The sequence below is a fragment of the Macaca thibetana genome, chromosome 12 (assembly GCF_024542745.1).
Source record: "Macaca thibetana thibetana isolate TM-01 chromosome 12, ASM2454274v1, whole genome shotgun sequence".
NCBI lineage: Eukaryota > Metazoa > Chordata > Mammalia > Primates > Cercopithecidae > Macaca > Macaca thibetana.
The window spans coordinates 81,776,046-81,798,929 of record NC_065589.1 but is presented as its reverse complement, the minus strand read 5'-3'; the positions used below and the strand labels follow the sequence as shown (position 1 = coordinate 81,798,929).

At 35.2% G+C, this 22,884-nt stretch overlaps 1 long non-coding RNA gene across 1 annotated transcript; it reads right to left on the bottom strand.

Moving 5' to 3' along the window:
- Positions 1-1,208: 1,208 nt before the first annotated feature.
- Positions 1,209-21,752, bottom strand: LOC126932952 (uncharacterized). Its single transcript, XR_007718386.1, has 6 exons — positions 21,664-21,752; positions 20,927-21,180; positions 9,930-10,024; positions 5,852-6,196; positions 3,507-3,568; positions 1,209-1,578 (listed from the first exon to the last, which is right to left on the bottom strand). It is a non-coding gene; the product is annotated as an uncharacterized LOC126932952 (long non-coding RNA).
- Positions 21,753-22,884: the final 1,132 nt, after the last annotated feature.

The following is a 22,884-nucleotide window of genomic DNA, read 5'->3' as shown; positions in this document are numbered from 1 at the left end:
GCCGCGCGCCTGGGCCCCAGGGCCCCTTTGCCGGCGGGAGGCCGGGGGGACCGACTGCTCTCGGCGCCCGGGGTGGGGGGAGGCCGGGAAACCTCGGCTTCCGGGCGAGAGGCACCCAGGCCCTTCTCAGCCCCCCGGCCGTGGCCGCGCCGGGCCTCGCTTCAGCCGGGCGATTCTTCCCCTCATTTGTTGCATTGTTTGCATTAATATGAATATCTTGTTCTGTTTGTTTTGTCTCCTGAGAGCCAATAAAGCTGTGAGTTTTTTCTTTACACCAAATGCAGCTCTACGGGCGATCAATCAATGGGTAGTCTTCGGATAATCTGTGAGAGTGAGAAATCTAATAAAGCTAGCGACTAAAAAAGGAAAACAAAATCTATTTTTCTCTTAGGTTAACTACGTCAGGATTAATGTGTTCCACTTCTGCTGCCTGAGGTGGGTTTAACTCTTGTTCTTCCCCCCTCCCCCCCCAACAAATTGATTTAAATATCAAGATGGGAGGGGAAGAGGGCTGAGGAAAGAAAGAGGAAAGAAAAGGGATGTTTAGGAGTCTCTTAAATTTTCTGATGGTTGGCCGATTCTTTCAAGAAGAGGGAAGACGGTACTTTCTAACGTCCCAGAAAATCAGAGAAATGGAGGATTCCAACAAAATGTAGTTTGGCAAAGAGACCCTCCCTCAGTTTTCCGAACAGACAGGAAATGTAAATTAATAATGACGTTAAATAAGTGATGATAATAAAACAAGTTATTATTAGTGCCCCCTGCCCCATCACTCATTTGCTTTTGCTAGATGCTAAACTTAACTCCTCAAATGCATTTTTTGGAAGGCCCCTCAACCATCCTGAGCAATGCAGGAAATAAGAGAAAGATCATCTGCCTGGGCTGCAGTTCTCCTCACAGCACATTGCAACCAAAATCATTTATAAACAGATCAAAATAACAATCTGAATTATCTAACATTAGCAGCTGAACTGAAGAGCCCAAGATTATGTGATGAATTGTTAAATTGCAGTAGCATTGTTTTGGATTGCTAATTAAAAAAAATAAGCAAACCCCATGACTCTAGATATGACAACTGAAAATACCCACAAATTATTTAATAAATGAAGCGTCTAACAACTTTAACACTTCCTGGTCGCCCTGTTAATAAATGTAATTTGAGGTAGATTTTTAAAATCTTCAATCTAAACAGTGAATTCATTACGCGCCATTCAGATCTCTGGATGCCTATGGACTTCTTGGAATTAGGTGTTAAATAGACAAAAGTGAACCAAACTGCCTTTAAAAGCACAGCATGACCATGTAATTCTTTTTCCAGTTTGTGGTAAAAAATGATGAAACTTCTTTCCAAGTAGCTATCACCCAGATTTAGTGTGAAAAGTAGTGTAATTGTAATTCACGCCATCAGGGTCTATCGCTGATAGACGATCAGCTGTTCTGTAGAGGGGAGAGGCTTTCTTTTCAAATAGGAAAGCTGCCAAGTGCTCTGCGATACCTCCAGCAAGCTTATCGGATTGAGTTCAGAGCCAAAACAGCAGCTGCACACATATGCAAATTGGCAATTAATAGTATAACATTCTGTAAAAAAAAAAAAAAAAAAAAAAAATGTTTAAAAAAATTTTTAAAGAAAATAGAAAGAAGCTACCTGAACATTAACCTTAACTGTAACTGGGACTTCTAAGATGAATGACTAAGGATTAATTACCCTCTGGAGAGGACTTGCTCTTTAATACCTTCTCTCCTGCAGATCAAGTCTTTGTTGTCTTGCTGAGTTTTGTCTGTTCATGGAACACAACAATACACTCTACAGTTAGAACTTTAAAGTAACTAAAAAGCCCTTATATTTTGATTCCAGAAAATGGAGAAATTCAGTCCTTTGCATGGATCATTCCTTCTGTAAACAGAGATCACAAAGCAAGAGCTTTAGCATCCTCGTGAAAAAGACATTTTGTTCTGGGTGTCATCATCTCCTTCCACTACAGCTTGCAATTGGAACAAGCTTCACATCCTGGGGGTGCTGCCTATCTCTGTCTTGATTTCTGTCTGTCTCTTCCTCCCATTGACAGGAATGTCGTTTGTATCCTCCACGCAGCAGTTTGCAGAAATCCAGCAAGGTTTATGGTTTATGTTGCCCAGCATGTATAAACACAACACTCTCAAATGTTTTTTAAAAATCTATGAATTTGTTAGATTTCTTAACATCCTGGTCCTCCTACCCCAATTCACACACACAAAGTACTCTGTTGCCCTGATATAGTCCTACAATAGTTCTGGCCAGGATTAGGTTGATGGTCTAAGCCCCAAGAAAGGCATGGCATTTTCATAGCAGGCTTTTCCCAATGTTTTGAGTCTTCCTCTCTCACTCCCGTTTTCTTTTTCCCTCGGAGGAGGTGATGTTAGGGATGGGGGTTGATTAGCAAATGTTTCAGGTAATCTGTGAATTCTTAATAGTCATATTTCCATGGTGGAAGATCTCCCTATTTCTCTGATATGACAGGTTACAGAAACCTTGGTGTTGGGGGTTTTACAGATATTTCCAAGTTCTAGGAGTTTGAGCTTTGGGTCAAGATGTTGATTCCTTTTAATGTGTGAGGGTGAAGGAGATTTTACTTTGCTTTATTCTTTTGGATGTTATGAGATGAGATTGTATCTAGTCTTGGCTGTAACCTATACCATAAATGCAGAGTTGCAACCATTATTTCTGTCTCTTTCTCCTTTTATCACCTCCACTTCTAGAGATATTACTTTCAGTTTTATTGCAAATCAACTGTGTCTTTAGTTTAAACCATTATTTTTCATATACCCTAGGCACATTTCCCTTATAATGAGAGAAATTTTAGATTATTAATGGCCTACCTAAAAGGATACTGTACACTTTTCATTGCCAATATGGGCTTTGAAGCTTAAATATCAACATTTTTATAGGAAATTTACCCATATCAAATTTTAATATATTTGCTTATATTTCTCCAAAAAAAGATTTTAGATAACCATCAATTAAGCACCCAATTCCATTTGGGATGCAGAAAATTTTGAGCCCCTTGATAAGAAGGAAAAAAAAAAACTTTCCTCTAAATAACCAACACTGGATCAGAAAAATTGAACTTTTCTAAATATTTATTATTAACAAAACTTTTTTTGTCTGATTCCACTAGAAGCATCCTATGTTGTGAACACCATAAAGTTATCCTATGTTGTGAACACCATAAAGTTATGAGGGAAAAAAATCGCAAATCTAAATTTTATTTAGAAGTAAGATACTGTTTTTCTTGATTTGCAATCCAATTCGAATGCATTGTTAGATTTTCTGTTTTATTATGATTAAATAACAATGGTTTAAAATGATAGCAAGTCAACTGAAAAGTTGCTTTGGAATAAAACAAAAGTGGGAATGCCAACTTTCTTTTCTTTTCTATAACTTCATTAACATGGTTGTATAGACATTTGCATGTAAAATGTAGCTAACAAAAATTACACAGAAGTAAATTTAGTCCTCTAGTGCCTACCTCTATGGTGAAATCAGACCATTTGGCATAGTTTGAAGTCTTCCAAGAAGCCTGGTTTCCACCTGGAAAATAAATTACTAAATTTGAATGTGTTACTTATACTATGGTGAGTTGTCTATCTGTTACATTTTATTTTAGTGCATATACTAGAAATTGTATTTAGGGTGTTCTAAAATTGTCATCTGTCAAGGTAGAGAATTATAATAATATAATTATACTCAGAAAGCATTCTGATTTTAGATTATTTTGGCACTGTTACAAATATGATGAATTTTTAAAAACTTCAGAATGTTTATTACAAATTCATATGTTTAATTGTCAAATTTTGAGATTAATTTAGATAAGCTATAACCTAAGTTTATTTTCTTTGCATTTATTGGTACATAGTTAATGCTTGTACACAGGCTTCAGTGTAACACATATATACTATTGCAATATTTAGCTGTACTTATTTGCTTTATCTTTAAATGGTACTTTGTCCCAAAATTTTCTAAGAGTTTGATAAATCATCAAACATTTATCAAATCACTGTTGCACTCTCTATTCATCAGTACATTCTGTTTTAAATCATAAACAGTTTGATTCTGAGTTATAAGAAATATTTTGAGTAATCAAAGATTCTATGTTGTATGACATAAAGTATCATAATGAGATTATTGATGAGATGTCATAATCAGTGAAGACCATACTCAGTGAATTTACCCAGATAAAACTATGTGTTATAATGCTGCAAGCGCACACAGAGGTAGGAGATAAAGGTGTGCTACCATGGCTCAGTAAAAACTCCTTACCACAGCTAGTGACAAGAACAATGTTTTGTTAAAATGTGTAGGTTTTTCTTCATCTCAAAGGATAGTGCATTAATCTCCTAAAGAAAGTAATTTTTCTCTCTGAAATGTACAGTAAGTTGAGTTAAATAACTAGAGCAAGTATGGTTGTGGAATTTTATTTTCTCAAGCTCAGAAACTTCTAAATTTACTACAATATACCCAAATACATCTAATTACTATACCACCCTTGCAATGATTACAATTTTGATGTTTGTCATTTTTTACATCCTAAAGCTCTTTGTGAATCCAGGTGATTATATAATGGATATCATCTTCTGTGGGAGTGAAAAGAAGAAAAACTTGATTCATACTCAAAGGTGCTATATTTGAGGAATGTGATGTTAAAATATTTTCTCTTAGCACAAGGCATTTGTTTTAAAGAATTTATCTGGAGGACTCAGGACATTTTCTATATAATAAACTGAATGATGAACATTATTTAAGATGATAAATGGGAATAAATTTTAGAAAGTCATATCTCTAGAAAAATTTACTTGACCATTGGATTAATAGTCTAAGAAGTGATGGTGATAGAATAATCATAGCGTCTTGGTGAAGCCCTTTCTCTGTGCTAGACACTTCACATACTTTCCCTCATTCAATCGTTAATAATCACCTAATGAACCCAACATGATTTTGTTTTGCTGATGAGAAAAATGAGGCTAAGTTAAGTCACATAGCTTGTAATGGATGAGGCTTTATAGCTGTGGGACTCTAGAGTCCATCTGATCATGTGATGTGGTTCCATTCTGGTTTCTGAAGGACAGAGACATGGAGGAGGATTGAAAACTGTCTCTTTCCTCTCTTAAAATTCAGTTTTTCCTTTACTAAATCCAAGAGTAAGTGAAGTGGTCCAAGAATTTAGCAATGTAGTCAAGGTCCATTTGATTAGGAAGTCTTTATATGACTAGAAACAGGATTGCTTTGGCACATACATAAAGACTGGGAGATCTACACATCCATCCTCAAATTTAGCAATTTGAAGCAGTTAGCTACACGGACAGTTTTGTATGCATTGCTAAATGCAGACACAAAAACTGCATTTGCAAAAAGAGGAAACCCAGTTAAACTAGGTTGCAAATTTGGCCCTAATTTAGCGTAGCATTTGTGATACATATAGGTTAGAGTGACATTTATATAATGGTGTGAAATATGAGAAAGTTCCAATGCTAGACACAAAGACTTTTAAAAATTGCTTTTGCCTACTTTGGTTAGTTTAAGAAACAGGAGGAAGAATTTGGTTTTTCAAGTGATGGGAAGCCTTTAAGGATGTTGGAACACTGTTCAGTCCCCTGGGGTTCTGCCTGCTGTACAATTTTAAATGTCTTTTAGCTAAAAAATTGGCCAACAAGGGAAACATAGAGATGAAATCTCTTATTTCTTATCTAGAAAGTGAGAAACTATAGGTGGCTAACATAATCCAATTTTGAAAGTCGAAAAAATGGTCAGCTTTTGGGGTCAGAAAGTCATAATCCTCCTTGTTAATATGTCTATCTAACTGGAGTAACCACCTACCTATTAGAATTTATCTTGGAAATTTTGTCCTTATGCTCAGTTGTAGACATGTTTCAGCTTAAGAAATACAGCCAAAAATGAGACTAGATAAATATACCATGTTTCATGTAAATGCTGCTATCATGGTACCTGAAACTATTTCCATTTCTTCATTGAAGACCACTGGAGGGCAGTGTTTTCTCCTTTGGGAACAGCACCTGGTTTCACATAGATGTGTTAAAAAGGCATCTGGGTTACGGGAAATGAGTTGTACTTCTTATTCAGGCTGTGCTTGGAATTTACCCCCTCCTGTTTACATGTCATTCAGATTGTTCCTTATCATACTGCCTGTCAAATTAGTTGTACCTGAAATCAGATTCCAAAAGATCATGTACAATACATATTTTCTGTTTTAGAGCTTTGTATTCATTAACTATTTGAGGCATTATGTCACGTTCATTTTGCTAATATAAATAGCAATAAAAAAGGATATATGAGCAAGAGTAGGCAGTTTTAACCAGATGCTTTGCACTTAAAATTTCAATAGTTCATTGATTTTATTTTCAGTATAATTTTATTACATATAATATGTATACATATATTTGTCACCAAATTAGCAAATTCACATTTCCTGGAAAGAACAAATGAAGACTTTTCCTAGAAGCTTATTTGTCATATCTTATGATATGCCTTGTTCCCTAAGGGTGGTATGTGGAAAAATGTTTAGTTTCTTCTATTTTAAAAAATGATCTATTGCTGAGTATTGAATTATAAAATTATACTAATTTGTGTTCCCATTAGTTAAAAAATTAAACTGGATTACATAATAATTTGGTGTGTCAGGGGGTTCATTTAATCTTTATTTAAGGGCATATAATGCAAATTGAATTCTTTTAATTATAATAGTCATATTTCATTGTTAAAAATGAAAATATATATTTTAGCTCTGTGACTTTGTCTAGCAAAATATTGCTATTTTTGCAAAATCAATGTATAATTTTAGTCTAATGATTTACTTGATTTAGTTTTTCAACAAAGTGCCCAGAAGCTTACCTGGAACTTGGCTAAAATAAGGCAGAGCAACCAATCACTTGAGGAAAAACATAAATAACAATATCTGTATCATAAGTGCTCTTTAAAAGTATTTCATTTTTATAACATTATTTCCAATTACAAAAGTAATACATGTTCATTGTGTACAGCCGCGTGGCTAACTTTTTGTATTTTTAGTAGAGACAGGGTTTCACTGTGTTAGCAAGGATGATCTCAATCTCCTGACCTCGTGATCTGCCTGTCTCGGCCTCCCAAAGTGCTGGGATTACAGGCGTGAGCCACTGTGCCTGGCCTCTTATACATATTTTTATGCACTAGTATGTATTAAAAATAATTAGCATATATGACATTACTCATTTATAAATGACACTTCCCTTAAAATATATCACATTTTCCTATGTCAATTAAATACTTACTATAGTATTCCATAGTATAAATGCACCATAGTTTGTCTAACAAGTTCTCTAACACTATGTATTTGGTAATTGCTAATTTTCCTTTTTTTGAGATGGAGTCTCACTCTGTCTCCCAGGATGGAGTGCAGTGGTGCAATCTCATCTCACTGCAGCTTCCACCTCCTGAATTCAAGCAATTCTGCCTCGGCCTCCTGAGTAGCTGGGACTACAGGCATGTGTCACCATGCCCAGCTAATTTTTGTTTATTTTAGTAGAGATAGGGTTTCACTATGTTGGCCAGGGTGGTCTCGAACTCTTGACCTCAAATGATCCACCCGCCTAGGCCTCCCAAACTGCTGGGATTGCAGGCATGAGCCACCATGCCCAGCCAATAATTGTTAATTTTTCTATATCATAAACAATGCTATGTGAACATCTCTGTAGACAAATATTTGCACACATTTATAATTACTTCCTCCAGATAAATTTCTAAAAGGGGAATTTTAGGGTCAAAAATGATTTTTTTATAAATTTTGATACGTAGGCTAAAATGCCTTCCAAAATAGAAGTACATGAGAATGTCTGTTTATCTTTATCTTCACCAACACTAAATGTTATCAGGTTTTTAGTGATATCTAATTTGATGTTTGAAAAAATTATTGTTCTTTTACTTTTAGTTATTTTGCTTACTTGAAAAATTTTAAATTTCATATATTATTTGCCATTTATAATATTGCTTTATAGTATACTTATTCCTATATGACATCCATTTTTTTCTGTTGGGGTGTTTGTATTTTTTTATTTTTTTATTTTTTATTTTTATTTTTTTTATTTTTTTTATTTTTTTTTTTTTGAGACGGAGTCTCGCTGTGTCACCCAGGCTGGAGTGCAGTGGCCGGATCTCAGCTCACTGCAAGCTCTGCCTCCCGGGTTTTTACGCCATTCTCCTGCCTCAGCCTCCCGAGTAGCCGGGACTACAGGCACCCGCCACCTCTCCCGGCTAGTTTTTTGTATTTTTTTTTTAGTAGAGACGGGGTTTCACCGTGTTAGCCAGGATGGTCTCGAACTCCTGACCTCGTGATCCGCCCGTCTCGGCCTCCCAAAGTGCTGGGATTACAGGCTTGAGCCACCGCGCCCGGCCAGTATTTTTTTATTTTTTATAAAGAAAGTTATTTATGTAAAGTTACCATAGTAATACTATGTCATACATTTTACAAGGATCTTTCTAAGCTAAACTGTATCATATTTTGTTACTGACTTTTTCACTTTTAAATTGTCAATATCTCAAGTGTTTTCATTAACATTTCTACCTTTACTTGTAGAAAATCTTCCTCATGGCCGGGCGCGGTGGCTCACGCCTGTAATCCCAGCACTTTGGGAGGCTGAGGTGGGTGGATCATGAGGTCAGGAGTTCAAGACCAGCCTGGCCAGCATGGTGAAACCCTGTCTCTACTAAAACATACAAAAATTAGCCAGACGTGGTGGCACATGCCTATAGTCTCAGCTACTTAGGAAGCTGAGGCAGGAGAATCACTTGAAATCAGGAGGCGGAGGCTACAGTGAGCTGAGATTGCACCACTGCACTCCAGCCTAGGCGACAGAGTGAGACTCCATCTCTGAAGAAAAAAAGGAAAATCTTCCTCAAAAAAGGTTAGATAAATATTCACTTTTATTATTTTTTATTTACTTCTTTATTTTTTTATTCAGACAGGATCTTGCTCTGTTGCCCAGGCTGGAGTGCAGTCGGACGATCATGGCTTACTGGAGCCTCGACCTCTTGGGCTCAAGTGATCCTCCAGCCTCAGCCTTCAGAGGAGCTGGGACTACAGGCATGCATGACCACCTGCTAAAATATTCACTTTTGTTTTCTCCTATATATTTGATGATTTTTTTGTTTTTATTTTATGCATTTAATGCTTTAATATGTCTGCAATTTATTTTGGTTTATCATGTGAGGAGAGGATTGGATCTTTTTTTTTTAACTCTTAAGCAATTGTCCCTGAAAGTTTATTGAATAATATATTTTTTTCCTACTGATTTTAAGATTTTTGAATTTAGCTGAAAGCTTTTATCTTCTAGGGTCCTCTCTTGAGATTAATTTCCACTCCGCTGATTTCTCTATTCTTCTACCTTTATCACAATATTTAAATAATACAGTCTTATATCTGGTATTACAAGTTCTTCTGCAGTTTTCCTTTCCAAAATTTTCTTTGTCATTCTTGACTATTTATTCGTTCATATTATTCTGAATTACATTATTAAGTTAAAAAAAGATTCACTTAAGAACATATGTATTGCTGTGAAAAAATACTCAAGATACATTAAGTGAAGAAAGCAAATTGTACAACAATATATATATTAGCCTGCTTGAAATTTTAAAAGTCAGAAAAAGCCTAGAAGTGTATGTGCAAGCCCGTGTGTATGTGAGGTTGTTCCTTATTGATACATATAAACATTCTGGAAGATTGGCCAAAAAAAGTATTAACAATGGTTAGCTTTGGTTAGTGGGAACGGATATTGTGGAGAAGAGGAAATTTTGCTCTTTATTATAAAGAATCTTCTTAGGTAGTTTGGATTTTCTACCATGAACAAGCATTAGTCATAAAATTTTGGTAAATGTCTTTGAAAAAGATTATTTAAAAGCTGCTTACACACAAAGGACAAATACTGCATAATTCCACTCATCTGAGGTACCTAGAGTAGTCAGATTCATAGAGACATCAAGTAGAATGGTGGTTGCCAGGAGCTGAGGGAAAGGGACAATGGGGGTTGTTGTTAAAGGTGTACAGAGGAGTCTCAGTTTTGTAAGATGGAAACAGTCTGGAGATGGATGGTGGTGATAGTTGCACAACAATGTGAATGTACCTAATGCTACTGAACTGTACACTTAAAAATGGTTAAAACGGTAAGTTTTATTTACCACAATTTTTTTTTTTTTTTTTTTTTTTTTGAGATGGAGTCTTGCTCTATCGCCCAGGCTGGAGTGCAGTGGCGTGATCTTGGCTCACTGCAACCTCTGCCTCCTGGGTTCAAGCGATTCTCCTGCCTCAGCCTCCAGAGTAGCTGGGATTACATGCACGTGCCACCATGCCTGGCTAATTTTTTTATTTTTAGTAGAAATGGGGTTTCACCATGTTGGTCAAGCTGGTCTCGAACCCCTGACCTTGTGATCTGCCCACCTCGACCTCCCAAAGTGCTGGGATTACAAGAGTGAGCCATCTCACCTCGCCCTACCACAATTTTTTTTAAAGCTCTTTACAATGATTTACCTCTGGGGAGTTGGATTGAGGAGTTAGGATGTAAGCCAAGGACAATATTTTTCATTTAACACCTTCTGTATGGCCTGAATTTTTCGGGAGAAGCCCATGTTATTTTCATAATAAAAAAATTTTAGGACTCTCTCTAGACCTATTCTGATTCAGGGGCTGCCCAATTAAAAGAAATCTAATGTCATAGTTAATTTTAAAAATTTATTGGAAATCCTAAGCTGAATTACATTAAATTTATAAATGATGGGATGGCTTTAAAATATTGCCATTTACTCATATAGAAATAGTTTTCAAAAATTTTAATGATCCTTTGAAAATTCTGAAATTTCTTCATATGGGTCCTCTACAAGTTCTGTAGTTTATTAGTTTATCCCTGGGTTTTTTATATCTGTATCTCTATCTATAGATTGATAGAGATATATATAATATTATATGAATTGCCTAATTGCTATTCTTTGTAAAATTAATTTGTCTCATTGAAGACTTTTTTGTAATTATTTTTTCCTCTAAATAACTGAATGAAACTTGATTTTTATAATTTTCTTGATTTGAATGTTAAAAAAATCCTAAAGTAATTGGTCCATTCAAGTTGGTCAGTTCAAGTTCAAGCTAAAATTATTGGTTTGTGTAGAAATACTCTAATTTAGCCAATGTAACTGTTTTTTATTTATGTGATTTTTTAAAATCATGTAAACATGGCTTAAGAAATATCTATTATAAAGAATATAATATAAATGACTGCAGAGTATAATACCTGTCACTCTGAAAAGAAACGCAAAGGAGTAATGAACAAAAAATAATTATTAGTAAGATAGGATTTCCATGAATAATTTATGAGAACCTAGATAAGGAGCAAACAATAGATATCACCCATTTTGAGTTCTATAGACTTTTTCCATATTTGCAGAAGATATTGCTTGTATGTATATTTTTCATTTCTAAGAGGAAAGTGTTTTGCTTTTATTTCTGACTATATATTATTGTAGAAAGCATTCAATACTATTGACAAAAAGCATTTTCTTGTATGAAGATCAACCATAAACCCATCATCCAGAAAAAAACTCATAAATAATATTTTGCCTATTCCTCAAGAATTATATTAACATATATTTCACATAGTTATAAAAATGAGATCACACTGTACATACAGTTTTATAGCCTCCTTTTTTCTCTTAATATATAATCACTGCTGTCTTTAATGTCCATACAGATCTTCATAATTCTTAATGACTATCATTGAAATGTATATTTTATTTTATGGAAGTTTCATAATTTATTTGATCAATCCCCTGTTGATTAACATTTACGTAGTTTCAACTTTTTTACTTTGAATATTGTAATACATCTTTTCACATTTGACAAGATTATTCCTTAAGAAATGGAAATACTCAATGAGTCTGCATAATTTTAAGACTTTCATGTTAAAAATAAATATTTTTTCTTAAAATATGTGTTATTGCTGAACTGTCCTCCAAAAGAGGTCATAGTCATTTTGCTCTCAAGGCTTTTTTTTTTTTTTTTTTTTTTTTCTTTTCAAACTCTGCAAAGTCTCAGAATATATTAGGTGTTAATATAATCTTTAAAATCATTTACATTCCAATAAGTGGGAACTTTTATTTTATTGTTTCTTTTAATTTGCAGAATTTGATTAGTAATGAGGTTTATCTTGTTTCCATGTGTCTATGGCCTATTATGTTACTCCTGTTGTTCTTCTGGAGTATACCTCTTATTATTATTGACTTGTAAGCACTTCTCAAGGATTACAAATATTAAGTTTTTGTTTGTGATGTGTATTTTTTTAGTATGTCTTTAGTGTTTTTACCTTGTTTATGCCATTTTCTTCAAAGTTTTTATGTATTCCAATTAATGACTTTGGTATCACTCTTAGACATTCTTTACAAGATTAGTAAGAAAAAATTCGGTATTTTATTCTAATTATATTATCTTTATCTTTTCATATTTTTCATTTATGTCTCTAACAAACTTAGAGTTTCTTTTTTTTAAGTATACATTAGAGATTTAATATTTCTTCCAAGCGGTTAGTTACTATCCCCCCACCACTTTTGAGCAATCCATATTTTCTCGACTAAATTCTTGGATACGCTGTTATCTATTTCCAGATTTTTGTCTCTGTTTCGTTGACCTTTTTTAGCTGTGTGATTCCGAGGTATTGTTCAGGTTTTTCTGCAATCATGCTAAGAAACACTTCCCCAAATCTCAGTGGCGTACAATAACAAATATTTATTTCTTTTTCATGGGTATCTGGGTCAGCTGTGACACTGCAATGTTCTTCTGGACACAAATGGACTTTGCTCCAAGCTACAGGTCAGATTGGAGTGCTACACATTTCTTTTTTCAGGCTGTGATAGCAATAGCTCCTTGGAACAAATTCTTCTTATAATGGATGGTAAGAGTACAAGAAGGCTGGCTGAAACTTGCCACACTCTTAAACCTCAACTCCAACACACTGTTTTTTCCATCCACCCTGCATTGGTCTGAAGATCAGACAATCAACCCTAAGTGAATGGGAAAGGAAAGTGCATTGTCTCCACGGGGAAGGCATGTCAGGGACTTAGAGAAAATGGAGAACTGTAAGCAAATAGTAATATGTACCACACTGAGCTAGTTATATTTTCTAAGTCTCAGTTTTCTCAGTGTCAAATAGAATAATTGTGAAGACTCAATTATATAGATGATAAATGTCAAACACATTGTACCTGGTATTTTAGTCATTCAGAAATTGTGTATCTGGTTGCTAACAGTGTATCACTGAAATTACTATAGTTTTGCAAGTTTTTTTTTTTGTTGTTGTTGTTTGTTTTTGTTTTTTAGATAGTATCTCGCACTGTCACTCAGGCTGGAGTGCAATGGCGCGATCTTTCGCTCACTGCAACCTCCGCCTCTTGGGTTCAAGCGATTCTTCCTCCTCCACCTCCCAAGTAGGGATTACAGGTGCCTGCCATCACGCCCCACTATTTTTGTAGAGACAGGGTTTCATCATGTTGGCCAGGCTGGTCTTGAACGACTGATCTCAGGTGATTCCCCCCGCCTCCACCTCCCAAAGTGCTGGGATTACAGACATGAGCTACTGCCCCCGGCCAATATTTTTAAATATTTATAAAGGCAGATTAGCTCCTACCCCATCACTCTTTCTTTTAAAGGATTTTCTCACTATTCTCTACCATTTTTTTCATCCAGATGAATAGATTTTAGATTCCATCACATATGTTCATCTTTTTAATAAGTGAGGAAAATATCTTCTCAGTCATACTACTTTTAGACTGATGAGCAAGGTGTTCCACAGCCTTACCAAGAGGAGGTTGAGGAATGACTTGGAACCCATAATAATCAACATATTTTCTGTTTATTCAAAAAATTCAAAACTATACTGCACCAATTTGCAAATGACATTGAATAAATTGGGGTGATTATTATACCAGAAAAATAAACTAAAATTTAAATTACGACAATGATCATATTTTTAAAATGAGGCTCAAAGAAGCAAATGTGAGGTGTACACATAAACAATAACATATAGAATTGTGCAGGAATGTCTAGGCAAAAAGCACAGAAGAAAAAGACTTGAGGGTCTATCTAGACTGCACGAATGGTCCCCAATGTGGATGAAAGAGAGTTTTTATGATTTCTGAAATATTCCAAACAGGCAGGAAACCATTCCTCCTCTGTTTCATGTATAAATTATACTTTTTAAATATATTATTTTTATTTATTTATTTTTTTTAGATGGAGTCTGGCTTTGTTGCCCAGGCGTGATCTCGGGGCACTGCAACCTCTGCCTCCCGGGTTCCAGCGATTCTCCTACCTCAGCCTCCTGAATAGCTGGTATTACAGGCGTGCATCACTATGCTTGGCTAATTTTTGTATTTTTAGTAGAGACGGGTTTTCACCATATTGGCCAGGCTGGTCTCAAACTCCTGACCTCAAGTGATCCACCCACCTGGGCTTCCCAAAGTGCTGGGATTACAAGCGTGAGTCACCGCGCCCGGACCTAATTATACTTTCATTTGAAAATTATTTCCTGATTTGGACCACATTTTTAAAGGATGTGTAGAAATTGATGAGAGTTCAAAGAATAAAAAAGTAGCTAAAAAGATCTCATTGAGGTCCTTGAGACAAGCTAAGGGAACTGGCATTTTTAGTCTTAAAAGGCTAAGGTATGACTTGATTAGTATTCATTTGTAAAATTTATTTCCAGAGAAAAAATACTGAGCATTGTTCCTCTATGTCTAAATAAGAACAAAAAAAAATTTCATGAAGACAATTTATGACTATAAGGAGCAATGATTGTTAAGTCATGGAAATACTAAAGGTAAATATCAAGAAAGATTTAACATTTTCTACGTCTGGAAAGTGAAATAATTCTATTTTATAAGTAAGAGAATAGATAATTATGAATCTGGTTAAAACTGTCATTTGAAGGCTGGTGATAGAGAGATGAACTCTTCTAACACTATGAGCTTATAAATTAATCTCAAGATAAATTGCCTAACATGTTAATCTGTAGTATTCATTAATAAACTTGTGTATTTATTATGTAGCTCATCATAGCAAAATAGCTGACATATTTATGTACATTTTTAATGTAAAATAAAATAGCACAGTTGTCTAATTTACTTCTTCTTGATAAATAGCAACAGATATATTAGGAATTCATTTGGTCAGTTTTGTTCTGTGGATCATTTTAGGCTATTATTCAAAAGCATCCAATAAAATGTGACTCAAACTATACCCATTCATTATTGATTATAACATAGAAATATGGGATTTTAAATGTATTTTTAAACACTACTTTGAGGCTTAATTTTAGAGCCATACATTTTAAGTTATCCTCCAAAGACTCAAGTTTTAGAATGAAAATGCTCTTTTAAATATTATTTGTTAGTCCTGAAAAACTGAATTTTGAAAGGGGTATCTTCCATGCATTTAAAAAGGAGTCTGTAATAATTTTAAAAAAACACATGAAATTCTCAGTAAAAAGACAATTGGGAGGAGCAATATCCTTTACTTTCAGTCTTATGAAGAACTGACTGCTCTGTATATGTGTGTGTATGTGTATGGGTGCATGTGTGTGTGTACATATATATGTATGAGATAAGAATTTTTAAGTGAGGATAAATGTCAGTTTTCCAAATATAAACCTGTCGATTAATTTATCTTTTTTTTTTTTTTTTTTTGAGACAGGATCTCGCTCTGTTGCCTAGGCTGGGGCCTAATGGTGCAATCATAGCTCACTGCAGCCACAGCCTTCTGGGCTCAAGAGATCCTCCTACCTTAGCTTCCTGAGGAGCTGAGACTACAGGCACATGACACTGCACCTGACTAATTTTTAATTTTTTCATAGAGATTGGGTCTCACTATGCTGTCCAGGCTGGTCTCAAACTGGTGGCCTCAAAAGTTCCTCCCATCTCGGCCTCCCAGAGTGCTGGGATTATAGGCGTGAGCCACCACATATGGGCCTCAGTTAATTTAGATCCAATAATAAGAAATGTGTTTTGGTAGAAAGCAAGAATACAGTAAAGTTGTTTTGTTTTTATTTAAACATCTGCCTATAGTTCTATTCCCTACTCAACCCACTGGTATAAACTTTGTATAAGGAAGCAGTACATTTACAGATTACAAATGGGTCAATCCTTTCCAAATTTTTAGAATGTTATTTCCAAACCACTGATATTATTGGCTTTGATTTCATTTTGCCCCTAATGAAGGCCTGTTCTAAATTCTCTCTGCTTTGTTAGTTTTACGTAATTAAATGGCCTTCCCTGCTTGAAAGCCTTCCAATGGGTTCCACTTGTTTACTGTGTTATCTCAACTATTGATAAATTCATGTTTGCAAGACTAATAGGCTGTCAAACTGTGTTGATGTCTGTGTTAGTTGTGAATATCCCTTAAAGTGTTTTTTGCATTGGAACAAGACAACCCATTTAGAGGAGAGTGTGACCAAGTGACAGCCTTGCTTTGTTAGCTATAGAATCATCAATGCATGGAAATATGCACAAGGTGGAAGTAATGTAGGATGTCTATTTAAATTTCTAAAATTAATTTTAATAATATTTTGTATTTTATTTAAAACATTTTTTTTCTTTGTAAAATAAAAAACTATATCACAGGACCCCACTGTCAGAACTGACTATGGTTGTAAAGGTGAAAATAGTGTTTATTCTGCCTTATAGTTTACTTTTCCGCCACTAAACAGCACCAGAGGCATGGCAACACTCAATATTTATTTGTTTTGATTAACTGACAATGTAATATAATGATAACACAACTGACCCTTCTTTGGTTTTTTTAACTTCTACATAACTTTGCTGTTTTTAAAGCCACAGTTAAAAAGTATTTAGCTATTCTCAGGTGATGTGGTTTGGATGTTTTGTTCCCTTCAAATATCATGTTGAAATGTAATCTCCGATGCTGGAGGTGGGCCTAGTGGGAGGTGTTTGGGTCATGGGGGCAGATCTCTCATGAATGGCCTGTTGCTGTCCTCGAGGTAATGAATGAGTTCTTGCTCTGTGAGTTCACACGAGATCTGGTTGTTTAAAAAAGACTGGCACCTCCTCCCTGTGTCTTGCTCCTTCTCTCACCATGTGACATGCTGGCTCCCCTTCGCCTTCTGCCATGATTATAAGCTTCCTGAGGCCCTCACCAGAGGCAGATGCCAGCCTATGCTTTGTGTACAGCCTGCAGAACATTGAGTCAAATAAATCTATTTTCTTTATAAATCACCCTGTCTCAGGTATTTCTTTATATCAAGGCAAAAGGACTAACATATCAGGTGAGAAGTAATTTGACACACACCAAAAAAGTTTAGTTGGCATTTTCTTTCATTGTAGTTGGAAATTTGGCAGTGTTCATCAAAATACAGTACACATGCATTTGACTCAGTAATTCCATTTATTTAGGCCTATACTATAAAATACTCAAGTGTACCCACAAAGGCTACACGTGCAAGGCTACATGTTGCATCATTGTTTTCAATAAAAAACACTTGAAAGAACCTAAATATTCATCATAATTTAATAAAGTAAAGTATATCTTTACTTTGAAACACTATGCAACAATTTTAAAAGGAGGTATATCTATGTATACAGACATGAAAAGATCTTCAAGATGTGTTGCTTAGAGTTTAAACAAACAAACCTCTCCAAACAATGTATGCGATGTAAATGCTAAAGGATATATGCTGAAATAATAGACATTGTCTTAGTCTGCTTGGACAGCTATAACAAAATACCTTAGCCTGGGGAAATTATAAATAATAAACTTTTATTTCTAATAGTTCTGGAGGCTGGGAAGTCCAAGATCAAGGTGCCGCCAGTCTGCCAAGGGCTCGTTCTCTGCTTCCAATATGATGCCTTCACGCTGCATCCTCACATAGCAGAAGGGAACAGAGGGCACTCTTCCCAACCTCATCTATACATGCATTAATCTCATTCATGAGAGTGGAGCCCTCATGACTTAATCACTTCAAAAAAGACCTTACCTCTTAATACTATGAATTGGTGGGAGGTGAGAACACTAACATTCAGGCCATCACAGATGTCAAACTTTTAATCATATTAACCTCTGATGATAAAATGATGTGTTTTAAGATGTGGGGAAGAGCTTTCACTTTTTACTCTAATATATTATTGTATTGTTTTAATTTTTAATGAGCATGCATTTAAGTATGAAATAATTAAACCTTTGATTTTTAAAAACAATAATTTTTATGCAGAGAACCATTTCTCTGATAAACAACTGTTAAGAGTATAACATGAAATACAGTTATCCTCTACTAATTATTCTCTATTAATATTTTTCTTTATGTACAACTTATGTTAGTTGAATCCCAGTATATATTAATATGTATTCATGTATGTTGTTTTGACATTTCATTTTCTATTTATCTGCTTACCTCACACAAGACATTATTTATTGCTGAGATTGTCTTGTCCATATAGACCTTTGTAATTCAAATATTAAAATTACAAAAAACATTACTTACCTCTTGTCATTTCTTAGGCTCTACTTTTGTATGTACTTGTTTACAATCTAAAACTTAGGTACACAATTATTTACTGTTTTTACCTGTTTTATCATGAGAAATATTTTAAATAATGAATAAGGAAGAGATACGCTGACATATAATGAGAAATTGCCTTCCAAAAAAAGTAAATTTTTAAAATGTTACAAATGCTTAAACTTACTTGTTCACTCTCACTAGATTTCAGCTACAGGTTTTGATCTCCACTTTTTAAAATCCTGAATATCTAAATCAAGTCTTTCATTATTTTCTCTGAAGCATAACTTAGTCTTAACAGAGGTCTTCCTTAAAAAGAGGAAAGTTTTTTTTATGTTGAGGCCTGAGGTTGTCTCATTTAAGGCCATTTTAAGCTGACTTCTAATATTAAGATCATTAAGGAGAAAATGTAGGCATCTCTTATCTCATATGGCCTCTACAGAATCTGATCTGGTCAGCAGAAGAACTGCAAATAAAAGCATGATTTCCTAAAGTTTACTGCTATTTTCTCCCTCCTCCCTGGCCCCACCTTTTTTTTTTTTTTTTTTTTTTTCGAGACAGAGTTTCATTCTGTTGCCCAGGCTAGAGTGGAGCAGTGCAATCTTGGCTCACTGCAACCTCCACCTCCCAGGTTCAAGTGATTCTCCTGCCTCAGCCTCCTGGTAGCTGGGATTACAGGTGTGTGTCACCACGCCCAGCTGATTTTTGTATTTTTAGTAGAGATGGAGTTTCACCATGTTGCCCAGGCTGATCTTGAGCTACTGACCTCAAGTGACCCGCCCGCCTCGGCCTCCCAAAGTGTTGGGATTACAGGCATGAGCCACTGCACCCGGCCAAATTTATTACTATTTTCTAAATGAAAAGGTATTATACTAATAAGATGGAACAAAATCTAGTGATAGTTACTGCTTTAACGATTCAGATTCAGAAATAGCCACTCATCTTCCCAGGAAGAAAAGTTTTTAATTCAACAAGTAGAAAATAAAGCTGCTTTCATACATTTTTCTATAAATACATTCCAAGAAAGAAATAGGTAGGTAAAAACCTTAAAGCAGGAAAATTCGGCAATAAATAATGTGGCTTTTTGTTTGGTTTTGATCATTCATATTATTTTCTTTGTTATTTAAATCTACTTCCCTTTTTCTTTTATAGCAGTATTTCTAAAGTCAACAGAGAAAGGATACATTGTTAAAGAACAAGCAACAAAAGACATGTTAATTATATGATACATAAAAATGTTAAAAATCTTACTTAGGTCTTAACAGTCTTCCAGGACATTAGCTTCTCTTTATATTCTGTTTTGTTTATGTTTTTTTCTTTTTTCTTTTAGAGATTAGGTCTTCCTAGGTTGCCCGGACTGGGCTTCAACTCCTGGGCTCAAAAGGTCCTCCTGCCTCAGTCTCCGGTGTAGCTGGGACTACACATGCACACCAGTGCACCCAGCTACCTTCTGTTTTCTTCTCACTTCTCACTACCTCCATTTTTCTTCAGCACTGTCATCTTAATTGAACATTAACAAAATGAATGATGTTATTGGGAGCTACACCTTCCATTTAAATGTACAAAATTTAAATAGTTGATGATCTAATAGAAGAGACAAGATAACCGTGAAATGAATTCACTTAAACTAATATGGATTGTATAGTTATTTGAGATATTTACTTGTAGGTTTGCGTATTATATAGATATTTGTATGCATCTATTACATAAATTATTACATATAAATACATGTACATGAAAGGGAGGAAGTTATTAATTGTTCTGTATTAGTCCAGAGATAGTTTCTGCAAGAAAACATTGATGGCTGATAATTCCATGCTTTTAGAAAGCTTTAAGATTATAATGGATCAAAGCACCATATGAACTTTTTACTTCTAGAAACTGCAATATATTCACAAAAATGATTGGTCTCTACTGAACAACTAGAAATACACATATATAATATCCAACACATATATACACACTCATTACTACTAGTCTGTTCGCCTTAAGGTAAAAAAAATTTCTTTATTTCAAACTTTGTTTCAAACCGAATTTGGATGAACTGGAAATAAATTCATATATGAATAAAAAAATTCTGTTTTCCATTTCTATATGCAGTTTGATAACTGACTTCTACTTTAGAATTATTTTTCACACAAATATAAATAATACACATTGAAAGAAATGTCCAAGTTGTCAGCAGGAATGAAATTTAAAATCGCTTTACTGGAAACATAACCAGTCCTCATGTAAACTTCACTCAAAAGAGCTAATAGTAGTATAAATGCATCACGTTTACTGAAACCTCCATTTATCTTTCTAACTTGGATGACTTTAGTAATGTTATACTTTCTTAAAATTGATAAAGTATTATACTTACCTGTATCTCTATGAAAGAATAAATGAGGCTATACAACTAATTTTACGTATTTGTTAGCTATCCTATGTTTTTACAGGGCCAAGCTCCAATACATCTGTTCCTAATGATCTGCTTCTTGTCCTTGGTCAGGTGAGTTGGAATGCCATTTCTGATATTTTTCTACTGAGGATATTTTCTTAGCCTTTCAAAATCCAAATAACCTTGAAGATCCCATCTAGCACAACTTTGGTTAAAGATATATTACCTACCTGTAACTAAGCAACAAAGATAATTTTTTCCTCAAGAGCAAAGTGGGAAAAGTATTCCGAGTTCTGTCTGAAACTTGATTCATTTCTTTTTAGGGTACACTGGACAATTAAATAAACTATTTTCCTTTTTTTGTTGTTAAGTGATCTTCTAATAATAAAACAAGCCACCTAAATGGTTTTCCATTGAGATGAGAAGTTTTATAAAGACCTTGGGTTATTTTACCCAACACTTTATGCTGTGAACAACTCATGGTTATGTTGAGAACTAGGCTGTTACATGCCTTTCATGGTCTAATTTTAAAGGTTCTGCGGAATGGAGCTTCCACTACTTTACTGTGAAGACACTTCTCCAGTGTAGCTCTTCTAATTATTTAAGGTAGGTCTCCATTGCTTTAAAATAGCTGAGTTATTCAAGTTTGAAAAGCAGCTACTCGCAAGCAGCCTGACTTAAACTGACAAAAGCAAGGAAATTCTGGATCCATAATTCACCTTCCACCCCTTGACCTCACAAACCGCCATATTAGCGTGATCACACCAAAATACCAGCTTGTGTTTACAGTTTCAGTCCTCCTGATGGCGGACGGGCGCGTGTACACGAGCACTCGCTCTGTGTGCACTGAATAGGATCACGATCCGGAGAGCTGAAAATGTAAACACAAGCTGGTATTATGGTGTGACTGGCGGTTTGTGGTTCTTTGTTTGAATACTTTAAAAATGGGCACCCTGGCAAGAACAAAAGAGACAGAAAGCAGAACTGCTCTTAAATGGCTCCTCTCATCTTTGTCCCTCCTCAGGTAGACCCGAAATAACTTACCCACTTGACGGGGTCCCCAGGAACCATGTGTTTTTGCCTAGTTGGCTACGCTTCAATGCAACAGTTTTGTTTTCAAATGCTGGCCGTTAATACTTTGCCTTTGGTAGTTTTAAATTATTTTCTGAGTATTTGCAAGCACTATACTTCTCCAGTTATTATTTGTACCAAAATCTTCCACCTTGCAAATTCATTGCAATTTGATATGTTTAAGTAAGAACCTAAACGTCTTATATGGCCCTTTAAAAAAATTTGCAAATTAACAATGGTTCTTTCACCCCAAATGAAGATTGGCACCAACCTAACTCTATTAAACAACATATCTACCTACCACTCTTGCTTATGCAATTTTAGTCATTGATTTTGAAGTGCAGAAGTTGACCTCAAAAGAAATGTAAAGGGTAAAAAATGTAAAATTATAAGCTTTATTTTAGCGTAGCACCTGGTAGCATAGTTGGTCCATCCGTTTCCTCTGCAGTCGTTGTCATTTCTCCATCTATTTTTCTTTTTCCTTGAGACGGAGTTTTTGCTCTTGTTTCCCAGGCTGGAGTGCAATGGCATGATCTTGGCTCACTGCAACCTCCACCTCCCGGGTTTAAGTGATTCTCCTGCCTCAGCCTCCTAAGTATCGTGCGTCACCACGCCCAGCTAATTTTTTGTGTTTTTAGTAGAGACAGGGTTTCACCATGTTGGCCAGGCCGGTCTCGAACTCCTGACATCAAGTGATCCACCCACCTCGGCCTCCCAAAATGCTAGGATTACAGGTGTGAGCCACCATACCCAGCCCATTCCTCCATCTTAACACTACATAAGTTTGATCATTGGCCCCTTCAGTGTAAACTTTGATTCTTAAATAGATTGGTTTGTAGAGTGAAGAGATTACCATATCATTGCAAGGA